The sequence below is a fragment of the Vicugna pacos genome, chromosome 4, assembly GCF_048564905.1.
Source record: "Vicugna pacos chromosome 4, VicPac4, whole genome shotgun sequence".
NCBI lineage: Eukaryota > Metazoa > Chordata > Mammalia > Artiodactyla > Camelidae > Vicugna > Vicugna pacos.
This window is the reverse complement of record NC_132990.1, coordinates 49,719,894-49,734,474: the sequence shown is the minus strand read 5'-3', so window position 1 is coordinate 49,734,474 and position 14,581 is coordinate 49,719,894. Positions and strand designations below refer to the sequence as shown.

Here is a 14,581-nt window from a genome sequence, read left to right as displayed (position 1 = left end):
TTCTCTCTGTGTTTCTCTCTGTCCACATCTTCTCTCATCTCTTCCTCTCTCTCTCTCTCTCTTTCTCTATTCATCAGTGGTTTTGCTCTTGGAATTTAAAAGATAGGTGCCAATTTCAAGGTCTTATTATTCCAGCTCTAGGAAAATACTTTTTCATGAAATAAGACATCCAGGAGTTACAACAATTCTTACAAAACTTCATGGTCGGTAGAGAGGGAGGAGCTCAGGTCTGAGAGTGGGAACCCAGTCCTTTCTCAGTCCTGTCACAACCTGCTGGGTGACCTCAGGAAGCCTTCTTGGGGCTTCAGCTTCTGCATCTATTGGGACACGCTGATCCAGAACACCAGCTCCAGCTCTGACAACCCAGTATTTTGAAGGATCTGATATTCAGATTCCCCAGCTCAGCTAGTGTTAATCCTAGCTGTGGGCACCATCAACCACTTGCCTTCATGCACACTGGCAGGGAAATCCACCAGAGTTCCCATGCCAGTAGGCGTCTCTATGCTCAGTGATTAGGATCTTGCACTAACTCTTGCTTCTTCCTCCTCCTTTGTTTAAATGTGGCTGAACATGGGTTGGGTTTGGCAGCAGATGAATCGAGCCACCCTTCAGGAAGTTCTGTCTATGGTAGGTGGACTGGAGGGGGCCTCTCAAGTAGCCGGAAGGGGAGTGAGTCTAAAGCCAGAAAACCAGAGAGAAGTTATTCCCTTTTTCAGCAAATGTTTACCGAACACCACCTATGTGCCAAGCACCTGACTTAAATCAGACACTGTCTTTGCCTTTAATTATAATATGAAGAAGAAAGAGGTTCTTCTCTGCTGAATGAGTAACATTCTGTGGGAATCCAGAAGCAATAGGGTTTTGCTTTGAATGAAGAGATCAAGAAAGGCTTCCCAAGAAAGTGATAGTTGATCTGAGACCTGGCAGGTGAGTAGGATTTCATTGCACAGAGAGCTGTCGGGGGAAGGTGAGGTCCAAGCAGAGGGAACAGAGAACAAAAAAGTAAGAGGGACTATTCCTTCAGAAACAGCTGAGCAGAGAAACTGAGTTGAGATCAGACTGTAGAGGTATGTGGGAACCTACAAAAGGAGGCTAAGGAAATAACCTTTGTCCTGGGGACATGGGGAGTCATTGAAGGTTCTTCAGCAGGTGAGTAACAAGCTCCAGTTTATGCTTTAGAAAGATCCCACTGGCCATCAGTGTAGCAACTGGATGGAAGAGGAGAGAAAGAAGGTAGAGACTCTCTGGAAAGACCAAGAAAACACAGAAGTAGAAGCTGTGCCAGCAATCAGAATAAATTTATTCATCAGCACACGTACCCTAGGCTACAGGGTAGGGGAAGAAGCCAACTGGAGTGAGTCAGGGACAGGAAATGAGCTCTGAGTGGGACTTAGCAAAGGAGAATTTGCCTTAGAAGACAAGTCTGTTGAAATAAGGAGAGAGGGAAGGAAGGACAACATCTCAGAAGCCCCACAAGTGAGCCTTGTAAAAGAAATCACATGTGATAAATCAGCATACGTCAGAGCTGGCAGAGGTCTTCAAGAGAGTTCAATTCTGCATCCCACTGCATGGGTGGAGAAACCAAGGTCCAAAGAACATGAATGACTTGGCTGGTTTCTCTGGCAAGCCCATGGCAGAGCCTCATTTAGAATCAAAAGCTTCTGCCTCCAAGTCCCCCAGCTTATCCCCTCCCACATTTTTTCTGGCTAGTGTGTGGCTCCACCTTGCCAGGAAAAGGGACAAGAGCCACAGGGACCACAGGAAGGTGCCAGGAATCCTAGTTCCTATGAGGTAAGCAGGCAGCCATGGTATCAGGGGCTGTCACTCCACTCAGAATTCAGTGAGGGTAGAGCCAGGACAGAGTCAGTGAAGGTAGAAAGAAATGGTGGGGAAAGGGATATTTTGAAAGAAAAGTTAGCAGGATTAAGTAAATGATGCTCCAAGGAGAAAGAAAACAAGAACATGGGCATCCAAAAGCTCTGGTGATATTGGATCCGTGTTGGATGTCACCATCATAGTGAACAAGACCAACTTAGAGATGACCCCAAAGTGAGGAGGCTGGGGGCTGGAGAGGACAGAAGACAAAAGGACTTGTTTAGAGTGAAATTATGAGCTTGGTTTGGATAGGTTGAGTTCTAAGTGATAATGGAACTCTAAAGCTAATATTTGTTGAGCACTTACTCAGGGCACAGAGTATCTGTGCTATCTCATTAAAGCTTCACAAAAACTCCTTGAGACAGCACAATTATTCTTAGTGGATAGATGAGAAACTGAGGAATGGAGCTGTAAATAAATTGGTCTAAGGTTCTCTAACTTCTAAATGCCCATGTCAGATATCAAACCCAGGTACACCTAACTCCAAAGCCCACTCTCATTATTACTGTGCTCCAGCTCCATCACCAAGGAGTTACAGAGAGAAAAGAAATGAGAATAGGTAAACTCTTGGAAGTAGAAAGGAGAGAGAGAATAATGGGAATATGGCAAACTCCAAGCAAGATGATAAACCCAGTAAGAAGTCAGAGAGGAGCAGGCAGAGGGAGGATATAGAGTCTTTGCCACAGAAGTCAAAGCTGGAGGAAACTTCAAGTCAAATGTCAAGACAAGTCTTAAAGTCTGTCTAAAGTGTCTTGTGTGAAGATGTGCTGATCACAGTAAACACAGAAGAACCTTGGGCAATAAGAAATCCCAGTGTTCGCAGGTGCCTGGGCTGCCTAGAAGACTCAGAAGGGAGAGTTACAGTGCAGATGAGGCAGGAATAAAACTTGCTGAAGCGGAGTTAAAACAATCAGATCTATGAAGGCATATTAGGAAATGTGTCCTGACACACTTCAGGAAAGAGCAACAACAAACTCTGTGGGGATGGGAAGAAAATCTGATTTCCAGAGTTGCCTTTTGTATTACTAGCTATGTCTAGTTTTCAACAATAAAAAAACACAAGACGTGCAAAGGAAAAAGAAATGATGTGTCACATACAGGGGGGAAAAGCAATCGGTAGAAACTGTACCTGAGGAAGCCCAGCTATTTCAAATCAGCTATTTTAATTATGTTCAAAGAACTAAAGAAAACCATGTCTAAAGAACTAAAGAAAAGTATGAGAATGATGTCTCAAAAAAACAGAGAATAACAATGAAGAAATAGAAATTATAAAGACAAATCAGATAGAAATTCTGAGGTTGAAAAGTACTGTAACTGAAATAAAAAACTTACTAGAGGAGCTCAACAGCAGAAATGAGCAGGCATAAGTAAGAATCAGCAAACTTGCAGTTAGGTCAATTGAGATTACCCAATTAAGGGAGAGACATTTTAAAAGAATGAAGAAAAAATGAACAGAACTTCAGAGACTTGTGGGATGCTATCTAGCATTCCAACTTTCACATGATGGAAGTCCCAAAACGAGGAGAGAAAGAGAAAAAGACAGAGAGAATATCTGAATAAACAGGGTCAAAAACTTTCCAAATTTGATGAAGAACATGGATCTAATCATCTAAAATCTCAACAAATTCTAAGTACAAAAAAACACAAGGAGATCCAGACATAGACACATCATAACCAAAATATCAGAAGCCAAAAATGAATGGAGAATCTTAAAAGCACCAAGAGAGAAGCAACTCATGTACAAATTAGCCCCAATGAGATTAATAGTTAATTTTTCACAAGAAACCATGGAGACCAATAGCCAGTGGGATGACATATTCAAAGTGCTGAAAGAAAAAAACTATCAACCAAGAATTCTATATCCAGACAAAAATATTACAAGGAAAAAAAAAACTACAGACCAATATCCCTTATACAGATGCAAAAACTAACAAGCTGAATCAGGCAAAATATAAAAAGGGGTTATACACAAGACCGAATGGAACTTTTTTTCCCAGGAATGCAGGGTTGGTTCAATATATGAAAATCAACCAATGAGATATACCATACTAATAGAATGAAAGGGGAATAGTCATCTCAATAGACATAGAGAAAGCATTTAATAAACTCCAACATCTTTTCATGATAAAAACATTCAAGAAACTAGAAATAGAAGAGAATTTCCTTAACCTATGAAAAACCCACAGTTAACATTACACTTAAAGGTGAAAGCCTTCCTTGTGAATGCCTGAAAGTGTTCTTTCAAGATCAGGATCAGCTTTTACTGCTTCACAGCATTGTAATGAAGTTTGTAGCCAGCACAATTAGGCAAGAAAAAAAAGACATCTGGATTGGAAAGAAAGAAGTACTTTCTCTAGAACTAGCTCTATTTGCAGATGGCATAATCTTGCATGTAGAAAATCTTAAGGAACACACACACAGTTAGACTAATAAATTCATCAAGTTTGTGGCATAAATCAATATACAAAATACAGTTTACATCTGTACACTTGCACTGAAGAACCCAAAAATGAAATTAAGAAAACAACTTCATGTACAGTAGCATCAAAAAGAATAAACCACTTAGCAATAAATTTTTCAGAAAAGAAGTACAAGACTCATACACTGAAATTCCAAAACATCACTGAAAGAAATTAAGAAGTCTTAAATAAATAAAAAGACATCTCATGTTCAAGAACTTAATATTGTTAAGATGGCAATAGTCCTCAAATTGACCTACAATCCCTACCAAAATCTCAGTTGGGTTGTTTGTTTATTTTTCAGAGACTGACAATCTGATCTTAAAATTCACAGGGAAATGTAAGAGATCCAGAATAGGTAACACAATCTTGAAAAAGAAGAAAAAAATTGGAGGACTTACACTTCCTGATTTTAAAGCTTCCTGCAAAGCTATAATCAAGACCATTTTGTCTGGCATAAGGATAGACTTACAGACCAATGGAATGGAATTAAGAGTCCAGAAATAAATCTACACATTTATACTCAACTGATTTTCCCCAAGACAGTTCAATGGGGAAAAAATAGTTTTCTCAAAAAATGGTGCTGGAACAAGTAGATATCCATATGTAAAAGAATGAAGTTGGACCCCTCTCTCATATCATACATAAAAATTAACTCAAAATGGATTAAACACTTAAATATAAAAGGTAAAACTTTTTAAAACAATTATAAGAAAACATGAGTGTGAATCTTTATGACTTTGTATTAGGTGATGATTTCTTAGAATAATGCCTAAAGCACAAGCAACAAAAGAAAAATAATAAATTGGACTTCATCAAACTTAAAAATGTTTGCACTTCAAAGAACTCTATCAGGAAATTAAAGCGTTAAGCCACAGAATGGAAAAAAATTTGCAAATCATATATCTGGTAAGGGCCTAGTATCCAGAATATTTGAAGAACTTTAAAAACTCAATACTAAAAAGACAAATATCCCAATTAAAAAGTGGGCAAAGGACTTGAAGAAATAGACTTTTCTCTAAAGAAGATATAAAAATTACTAATAAACACATGAACATTATTAGTCATTAGGCAAATGCAAATCAAAACCACAGTGAAATATACTTCATACCTGCTAGGATGGTCATAATAAAAAAGACAATAACAAGTGTTGTTGAGGATGTAGAGAAATTGGAACCCTTATAGTTTGCTAGTCAGAATGAATGTAAAAGTGGGGTACAGCTGCTTTGGAAAACAGGCAGACCCTTAAAAGTTATGCACAGAGTTACCATATGACCCACATATTCCACTCCTAGGTATACAACCAAAAGAAGTGTAAACATATGTTCAGATAAAAACTTTTACATGAATGTTTGCAGCAACATTATTCATAATAGCCAAAAACTGGAAACAACCCAAATGTCCATCAACTGATGAATAAACAAAATATGGTATATCCATTCAGCGTTAATATTATTCAGCCATAAAAAGGACTAAAGTACTGACATGCTACAACATGATGAACCTTGAACACATAATGCTAAGTGAAAGAAACCAGATACCAAATGCACCATATTATCTGATTCCAATTGTATGAAATGTCCAAAACAGGCAAATCCATAGAGGCAGAAAGATTCGTGGTTGCCAGGGGTTAAGGGGAGAGATAAATGGAAAGTGATTGCCTAATGGGTACAAAATTTCTTTTGGAGGTGATGAAAATGTTCTGGAATTAGGTAATGGTGATAGTTGTATAACCTGTGAGTTACGTAAAGCCAATTACACACTTTAAAAGGGTGAATGTTATAGTATGCAAATTATATCTCAATGAGAAAGAGGAGGTAGAACTTTCCAAAGCAAATACTGAGTGGCTGTTTACTGCCTCCGAGAACATCAAGAACTCATTTATATTATCCAGAAAAAAAAACATATTTTATTCAACTGTTAAATTCTTTTAAATTTATTACTCTGAAGGCTAGCTTATGCTGCATTTTGTACTACCTTCTTACAAAGTGATATATTAATTACTGCTGGATTTATAGAGCAATGTCTGGAAGGTTGTTATCTGAAATGTCAACAGTGATTGCCTCTGGGAGATGATATCTTTTGCGGTTTTAAATTTATTCTAATGCTTTTATGTATCACTTACATTTTCTATATGCATATTTATCGACTTTATAATCATTAAAATCCATAAAGCTCTTTTTGTTTTGGGGGAAAAAAACTTGCTATATTGAGAAAATGTTGATAGATAATTAAAAAAATTCTTTCTACTCGTATGAAACCAAAAGCATTTTGCTAGTTGCTCCCAAGGGGGGAAAAATGTCCAATTAGCCGAATGATCACAATTCAAAAATTATTATTTGGATACTGAACAAGGCCTTGTGCTAAGCTGTGCTGTGTGAGAGAGAAGGACGTTTAGGGCATGGTTCCTGCATTCAAGAGTTTTTTGATGTTGTAAAGGACTTCAGATATGTAAATAAATAACTGAAAGAAGGCAGAACAGAAGTCTAGCAGAGAGGCACCTGAGACACTGCAGGGCCCCCTGAGGAAGCTGTGATTCACCACTCAGGGACTCAAAAAGACAGGACAGCTTAGAGTCTGGTCTTGAAGCTAAGTTGGACTTCCCTGTGCTGGGTGGGGGGAAGCAAGAGGAAGACAAGAGCCAAGGCCAAGGGTGAGGCATTTCTGAGCCCTGTCCACCTTTCCCACTCCCACCCCCACCCCCACCTCCCCTTTGCAGCCCTGGCCCTCCTGGACCGCCCATACTATTGGGCACTGGCCTGCGTTTCACACCTCACACTTTTGTTCACCTGGAATGCCCTCCCCTCCCTCATCACCTCGCTCACTCCCGCTATTCTGTAAGAGTCAGGTTCCTGTCACTCTTCCAAGAATTTTCCTTGACGGAGGCAGGTTGAGTTCAAGGCCTCCCGCCTGTGCTCTGACAGCATTCTGAGTCTGTCTCTATTGCCTCACTCTTCACCCTGCATTATAATGATCTGTTGAATATTCGTTTCCTCCACCAGATTGCGAGCTCAGGTGAAGGAAAGGTTGGGAGCCTGGCACAGGTGCCAGTGCACCTTTAACTGAATGGAACACATGCTGTGGCCAGCCTGGGAAGTAGGGATGGTAGCCATACAGCTCTGTGTGCCGAGCACACTCTCCTACTCCCTTTTTCTAGGAGCCCATCCTGCCCTCCTGGCCACAGAGTTGGGCCAGTGATGCTGGCTGGGCCAGTTATCACTTCCCAAGCCTCAGATAGTGAGATCCAGGGATGGAGGGGCCCAAGCCAGGCCACTCAGAGTCCCTCCCCCAGGGTAGCGGGGAAGAGGTACACTTCTCCACCAAGAAGGTCATCTGATAGTGACCTTTTTGCTTACCAGGTAGAGAAAAACCTATCTGCAGGAGTGAATAACACACAATACAAGCAGAAATGAGAGGCAGGCAGAAATGGCGTGGTGTTAGTTACTGACAGTCTTGGAGACCCTGGTTCCAGTCTTTGAGATTCCCAGATCTGGGCTAGTTCAGGCAGGTCTTTCTTCACCCTGAGATCTTTCAATACATACCTTTGTGGGTATAAGCTAGTCAGGCTGGGTTTCTGTCACTTGCAGGGATATCCCTGTTCAGTGCTGGGGTCCTTAGCAAGACATACAGCTGGAAAGATCAGCAAAGGCCAGATTGGGGAGGATTCTAAATGCCATATGAGGGGGGTTAGAGTTTACATTGTAGGTGCAGGAATGGGTACTGGGTAGTCAGAGCCTCGGGAGATGATGCCAGCAACATGTAAGTTTCCACAGAAGGGGAGGGAGACAGAAAGCCAGCTGCAAATGCAAAATAAAACCACCCCCATGTATCACAGAAGTAAAGGAGAAAGAAGGTGGACGAAAATCCTGATTTTGTTACGTGGGAAAGAGCAGCAAGGCTTGTGATAAATGGGGAAGTAAAGGAGAAAGGTGGGCATGTCGAATAAATAGTCATTTCTAAAACACTGCAAACAGCCCCATGTGCAAACATTAGTCACTGATACAAATGGGATCTCAGGGGTTTTATAAACAAGCAAGCCATTGCCAAGACTCACATCTGGCAGATGATACATCCATCATGTGTAAATACTTCACGTAGCATCGATTACCCTGATCAATTTTAGGCATCTATCATTTTCTAGGCCTGCACCCCGGCACAGGGAAATTACAAAGAAATAGAATGTTCTGATCATTCTACAGCCACGGCTGGCTCATAGGAAAATAGTGAATAAATCCATAGCAAAACTCAGGTGGTTTTTGAGACATACAGAAAAAAAATTATTTTGTTTTTCCATAGAATTTTTTCTCAAACTAGATCAAGAAACCATCATTTTCAAAATTCACTACCAAAACCATCCTCATCGTGGGAGGGAGAAATATCAATAATGATACCCAAGAAATATGGACAACAAATGCTTAAAACTGGGAGCCGCAGTCATCGGTCTGATACAGCAGCATGTCAGCTGCGTAAAGGAAGAGAAAGTAAGGCTGGAAAGGTGGAAGGTGGTGGGGAGTTTAGGTTTTATCTTGTAGGCAAAGGGGAGACATAAGAGGTTTTTTTAAGCAGGAAAATAACATGGTCAAAACAGTTCAGAAAGAGCCTTTTCTAGGCAGGCAAGGAAACAATAAGGTCCCTGCAAGTGGGGAGAAATCAGCAGACTTGGGATTGTCAGTCAAGAGAGATGACGGGGATTGGGGTGGTATGTGAGTGAGGAGCCACTAAGACAGACGTGGTAGTTAAGGCCCTGCAAGGGCTAGAGTGAATGACATACACTAAGGAGAGAGAAAGCAGCGGACGATCATTGAGCCCTTACTGGGTACCAGCACTACACTGGGCACTTCCTACACATTATCTCATTTAGCCCCTCAAAACAATCCTGCAAGGTAGTGGTTATTATTTCCAAATTTATAAATGACAGAAAGGAGGCTCAGAGAAGTTAAGTAGCTTGCCCGAGGCCACACAGATCTTTTGGACATTCAAGCCTATGTCTTTTTCAATATGGAACACTACCTCCTGGCATACATTATTTATACCTCTCAGCTACATCAGGTGGGAGCTGAGGCTGAGATTTAAGACTTTACTGTACAGCTGGTGAGTGCCCAATTCTGGACCTGAGTCCAAGCCAGCCCTGCTCTCATTCCCCATCACCTCCCTACCCAGCTGACCTATTAAATGAGCCTTTCTTCTGCCACACTGTGTAGCTCCCACACATTCATTGTTAAACCAGAAAATCTTATTGGGTTTGTTTTAAAAGGGACCCTAGGAATGGCCTGGGGGCAGATGTGGGATGGGCATGGCTCTTCCTCCTGTCAGGAGGAGCCTCAGTACCTTTGAAAATAATTCCCCCCAAATCTCCTAAAACCCTAGGTCTTACCCAGCAGCCTGGCCTGCCGAGGTAATTTCCAAAGTCCCAGCCTTGAAGCTCACAAATCCTCTGTTCATGTTCAGACATATAAATTGCATTAACGGAGAGGAGGACTATGCATCTGGTAGTGTGATCTCCGGAGAAGAGAAGGCACTGGAGTTCAAGTACACACACGTGGGCACACTCGGGGCCTGGCCCATCTCCAGCAGAGCCCGGCTGGAAGGCTGGGCCTCTCCAGCCCTCTCCAGGATGAGATGAAAGGGGCTCATTTCCCTCTTAAGAGTGTCCTAGATGTGGGGGACAGGGACCTCCCCCACTACCAAGCACACCCACACACACTCTCGGTCACTGTCACTGGAATTAACATGTTCACTCAAGAGGCTCAGCCCAGAGGGTCTGGGGCAGTGTATGGGGCAAATATCTTTTTCTGCAGACAGACCAAAGACTCTTGATTTTTTACTTCAGTGCTTCCAGCTAGCAGTTTATCAGACTTTCTATGTACAAAATACTTTTCAATCTGTTCACACTTACCTTAAACCCGTGATCTGTTTTAGGTTCTGTGCTGGGTTCTAAGGACCCAGAGATGAACTGGAAATGACCCCTGATCTCAAGTTCTCAGTCCAGAGGAGACAGCAGACAGTGAACGAGGTCAGGACTTGGGCTCTGGGCAGGTATGGAGGAAAACAGACCTGGGTTCACACCTCAGTATTCTTGCTTGCTGGTTATGTGGCCTCAAGCAAGTTATTTGAATAAATGAGCTTCTGTTTCTTCATCAGTAACTTAAAATCTATCCAGCTGAGTTAGTGTATTGACAGGAGAGGAAGGATTGGTATACACCAAGGACAGAAAGGATGTGCCATATATGCTGTTGATTACTAAGAGAAGAGAGTAAATATTTTCAACTGAAAGAATCAGTGAAGCCTTCCTGGAAGAGGTAGCATCTACGTAAGACACTAAAAATGGGTAGATTTTGACACAGAAAAAGCTAGGAAAAGTGATTGTGGGGGGTTTAGGTAAAGGATACATAGGTGGAGTGCAGGGGCTTTTGGGGGCAGTGAAATTCTTCTGTATGATAGTAATAGTGGATACATGTCATTATGCATTTGTCAAACCCAGATAATGTACAATACAAAGAGTGAACCCTAATGTAAACTATGGACTTAATAATAATGTATCAAAATTGGTTCATCAGTTGTAGGAAACATACTACACTAATACAAGATGTAAATAATAGAGGAAACCAGAGGGGTGGTGTATGTGGGAACTCTACTGTAAACCTAAAAAAAAAAAGGGAAGAGAACGAAACGACAAGCATAAACAAAGGCCAGGTGGCTGTGATATGTGCCTGGAGCATGAAGCATCTGGGAGAACAGTGAGCCCAGAGAGGTGGGTTGAATATCATGTTAAGATGTTTATGCTTTATCCTGAGAGTATGGCGAGATGGCAAATATTTCAAACAAGGCGCTAAAATGATCAGTCTGCATTTAAGGATGATCCGTTAGGACTGCCACTGAACAGACATGAAGCTGTAATGAAGTCCAGGACAAGAAACAATGAAAATCTGAGTTTAAGACAGCAGCAGTGGGATGGAGAAAATAGGCCAGATGAAATAGATGTCCTGGACAGGACCTGGTGACTGATTGATTGATTGATGTGAGAGAAGGGGAGAAGTCTAGGAGAATGCCTGGCTTCTGGTTTATGCTAGATGGGAAGGTGGGGGGCAGGGCCTCCCCTTCAGAGATCTGGAATGAAGGAGGGCTAGATCTAAAGACACGATGATCTGTTTCCAACACATTTTTAGGAGAACATCATTTTGGATGTTCAAAACACTTTCTGGAATTCTCCTGACCTGGCCCCTTACGACTCACTGGGGGATCTCTACCTACACATGTGGGCCAATACTCACCTGCGTGGACACTCAGCCTATTATAAAAGTCTTTCCAATGCTGAGCTGAGGGCTACCTCTCTGCAGAATTCCCCAATGGGTCCAACTTGGTTCTTGAGAGCTTCACAGACCAGCTTTCTTTTTTTTGTTTCCCCAGGACAGTCCATTAGAGATCTGTAGGTAATGACCCTTGAGTCTGCCCTTCTTCAGCTAAACAGCTCCTAACCCTTTACCTGATCATACATAATATGGTTTCCAGGCTGTTCTCCCCACTCCAAACATACTCCAAGACACAAAACTCCAGGAATGTCTGATGCAGCCCAGAGTGTGCAGAACAGTCACCTGCCTCCTTCTAGACATTATTCCACCACCAGTGCATCCTAAGATCCTCTTCGCCCATGATGGTGGCCCCTCATACTTCCCACCCATCTCCAATAATTCTATCACCTGAGCCCTTCTCTCATTTACCTCTGTTGAGCCAGAATTCTGCAACTGGATTTCAGCTCCAAGAGTAAGACTTGATACTAATCCTGGATAAACTCCACCCTGCTACAGGCCCATCTACAGGACAAACCAGCTGGAAACTGGAACACAAAGCACCAGCCAAGGTCTTACGAGGATTTAGAGGCAGGTGAGGGGCAGCTGAGATGATCCTGGCCCTGCTCTGGCCTCAGCTCCTCCTTTAATCCGCTTTCCTGCCCACCCAGAAGTGATCACACCCAGGTGATCATAACGCACACCCCAGGAGCAACAGACTCTGAGAGGTTAACTTATACACCCTCCTGCTGCTGGACAACACCACCCCCAATCTCTCTAACAGAAAATTCTACAGAAGCCGTGATGTGCAAAATCATGTGCAAGCAAGTGTCCCCATAACTTGGCGACACAAGGCCTTCCCAGGGTGGAGCACCCTTGCAGCTTCTGGGGACCCTTGTCCATGATAAATCATAAAGCTGGGGGTTGTTGGCCTGGAGGAAGTTCCCACAGCCAGTCAGGGCCACAAGCCAGCCTCCTTCTACTGGCCAAGGGTGTCCAACACCTCAGTCATCCCCCATCCCAGCAGCTTGCTCTGTAGGAACCTGGCCATCTCTCCAAGAAACACAACTGTGATGTTCCCAGCCCCGAAGCCCTATCCAGAGGCTGACTAAAGGTCTAACTTGCGTAGTCAGCCCCTTATTTCATTCAACGTTTGGCCCAATGGAAACAATAAATTTAAAACACAGAGGCAGGTGATGATGCTGACCACAGCAATGATCTAGAAGACAAACCTTAGGGTCACTTACCTTTAAAATTCAATTCATTTTGGTTCATCAAACACTAGTATAGGATTTAAAATGAAGTGATCTAGAGTGACATTGGCAAAATGGCAGTTAAGGATCTCCAAAAATCCTGTCAAGACAAGCAATGAAACGCTGGCAAAAATTGTCAGAATCAACTTTTCTGAACTCTGGAGATTAACTAAAGGCTTGCAGCAATCCAGGGAACATTTATTCTAGAAACCATATGTCCATTCAAAGACATGTACATGAATGCTCACAGCAGCATTCTTCATAATTGCCCAAATGTGGAAACAACCCAAATGTCCATCAGCTGGGGAAAGGAGAAACAAAATGTGGCATATTCATTCACAGCAATATTATTTGGCCGTAATAAAGAATGAAGTACTGATACATGCTAGAGCATGCATGAACTTGAAAACATGTTAAGTGGAAGAAGCCAGTCATGAAGGCCACATAGTATATGATTCTATTTCTATGAAATATCCAGAATAGGCAAATTCATGGGGACAAAAAAGTAGATGAGTGGTTGCTAGAAGCTAAGGGGAGTGGGAAATGAGGAGTCATGTGAATGAGCATGAAGTTTCTTTTCAGGGTGATGAAAATGTGCTGGAAATAGAGAAAGGGGATGGCTGCACAACCTTGTGAACATAAACAATAAAAACAACTGACTTGTATACTTTTAAAAGGTGAATTTTATGGTGTATCAGTTATATCTCAACTTTTTAAAAATACCCAGTAAACTAAAAACAAACAACAAAAACCAATAGTAGCAAAAAACATAAGCTGTCACTGGCAGAGCCCACTAAATTAAAAAAAAATGGGGTAATAAAATGAAGTCTAACCTTTTTTTCTTGTCCTTTGTGCTTAATCCAGTTCCACTTGCTCACAGATGGCCGTGTGCAGAGGCCTCACACCTGGGACTTCAGACCAGCGTTCCTAGTGCTGACCCGCTGCACCCACCCCTCAGCTCCGGGGGGCGCCCCAGCGACACCTCAGCTTGGGGGGCGCCCCCAGAGACACCTCAGCTCTGGGGGCGCCCCAGCGACACCTCAGCTCGGGGAACAAGCCAGTGACACCTCAGCTCCCAGGACTGCGCGGGAGACACCTCAGCTCCGGGGACCCCCAGAGACACCACAGCTCGGGGAACAAGCCAGTGACACCTCAGCTCCCAGGACTGCGCCAGAGACACCTCAGCTCGGGGGGTGCCCCAGCTACACCTCAGCTTCGGGGGTACCCCAGGGACACCTCAGCTCCGGGGCGGGAGCAGAAGCGTTGTGCACGATTCAAGATTCAAGATGGCGGCGGCGCCCTGCGCAGCGACCTGAAGCCAGAGCAGCACAGCCGTGCGAGCGGGGGTGGGGGCTGGGGGGGAACTCTGCCCCCTCCCCGCTGACCGAAGAGAACCCGATAAAGCAACACCAGGGAAGGCCTCTCAGGGACAGCGTGTGCTCTAGAAAGCAAGCTCGCACCTCTCCGTTCTTTGATCGAAGAGTAAAACTTTTCCTTTGCTTCTGAACTGAACCCAGACTCATTCTATTGGCTCCAACAACCAGGCAGGAGGACCCCTGTAGGGGCACGACTAGAAAGGGTCGATAACAAAACTACCTCTGTTTCTCTCCTGCTTAAAACTCTTCGATAATTCCCAGCTGCCCTCAGGTTGCATCAGACCCCACAGGATCCCCAGCTCACGTTAGTCTCTCTGCTGTGCCTGGCCCTG

The 14,581-nt window shown here is 43.1% G+C and overlaps 1 long non-coding RNA gene across 2 annotated transcripts in view; it reads right to left on the bottom strand.

The window, feature by feature from the left end:
* LOC140696089 (uncharacterized) overlaps window positions 1-14,146 on the bottom strand; it is a 215,847-nt gene extending 201,701 nt beyond the window's left edge. For both annotated transcript variants that reach the window (XR_012072095.1, XR_012072094.1), the window contains exon 1: window positions 13,707-14,146. This is a non-coding gene — a long non-coding RNA (uncharacterized lncRNA). The remainder of the gene's footprint in view (window positions 1-13,706) is intronic.
* Between the last annotated feature and the right edge of the window lie 435 nt (window positions 14,147-14,581).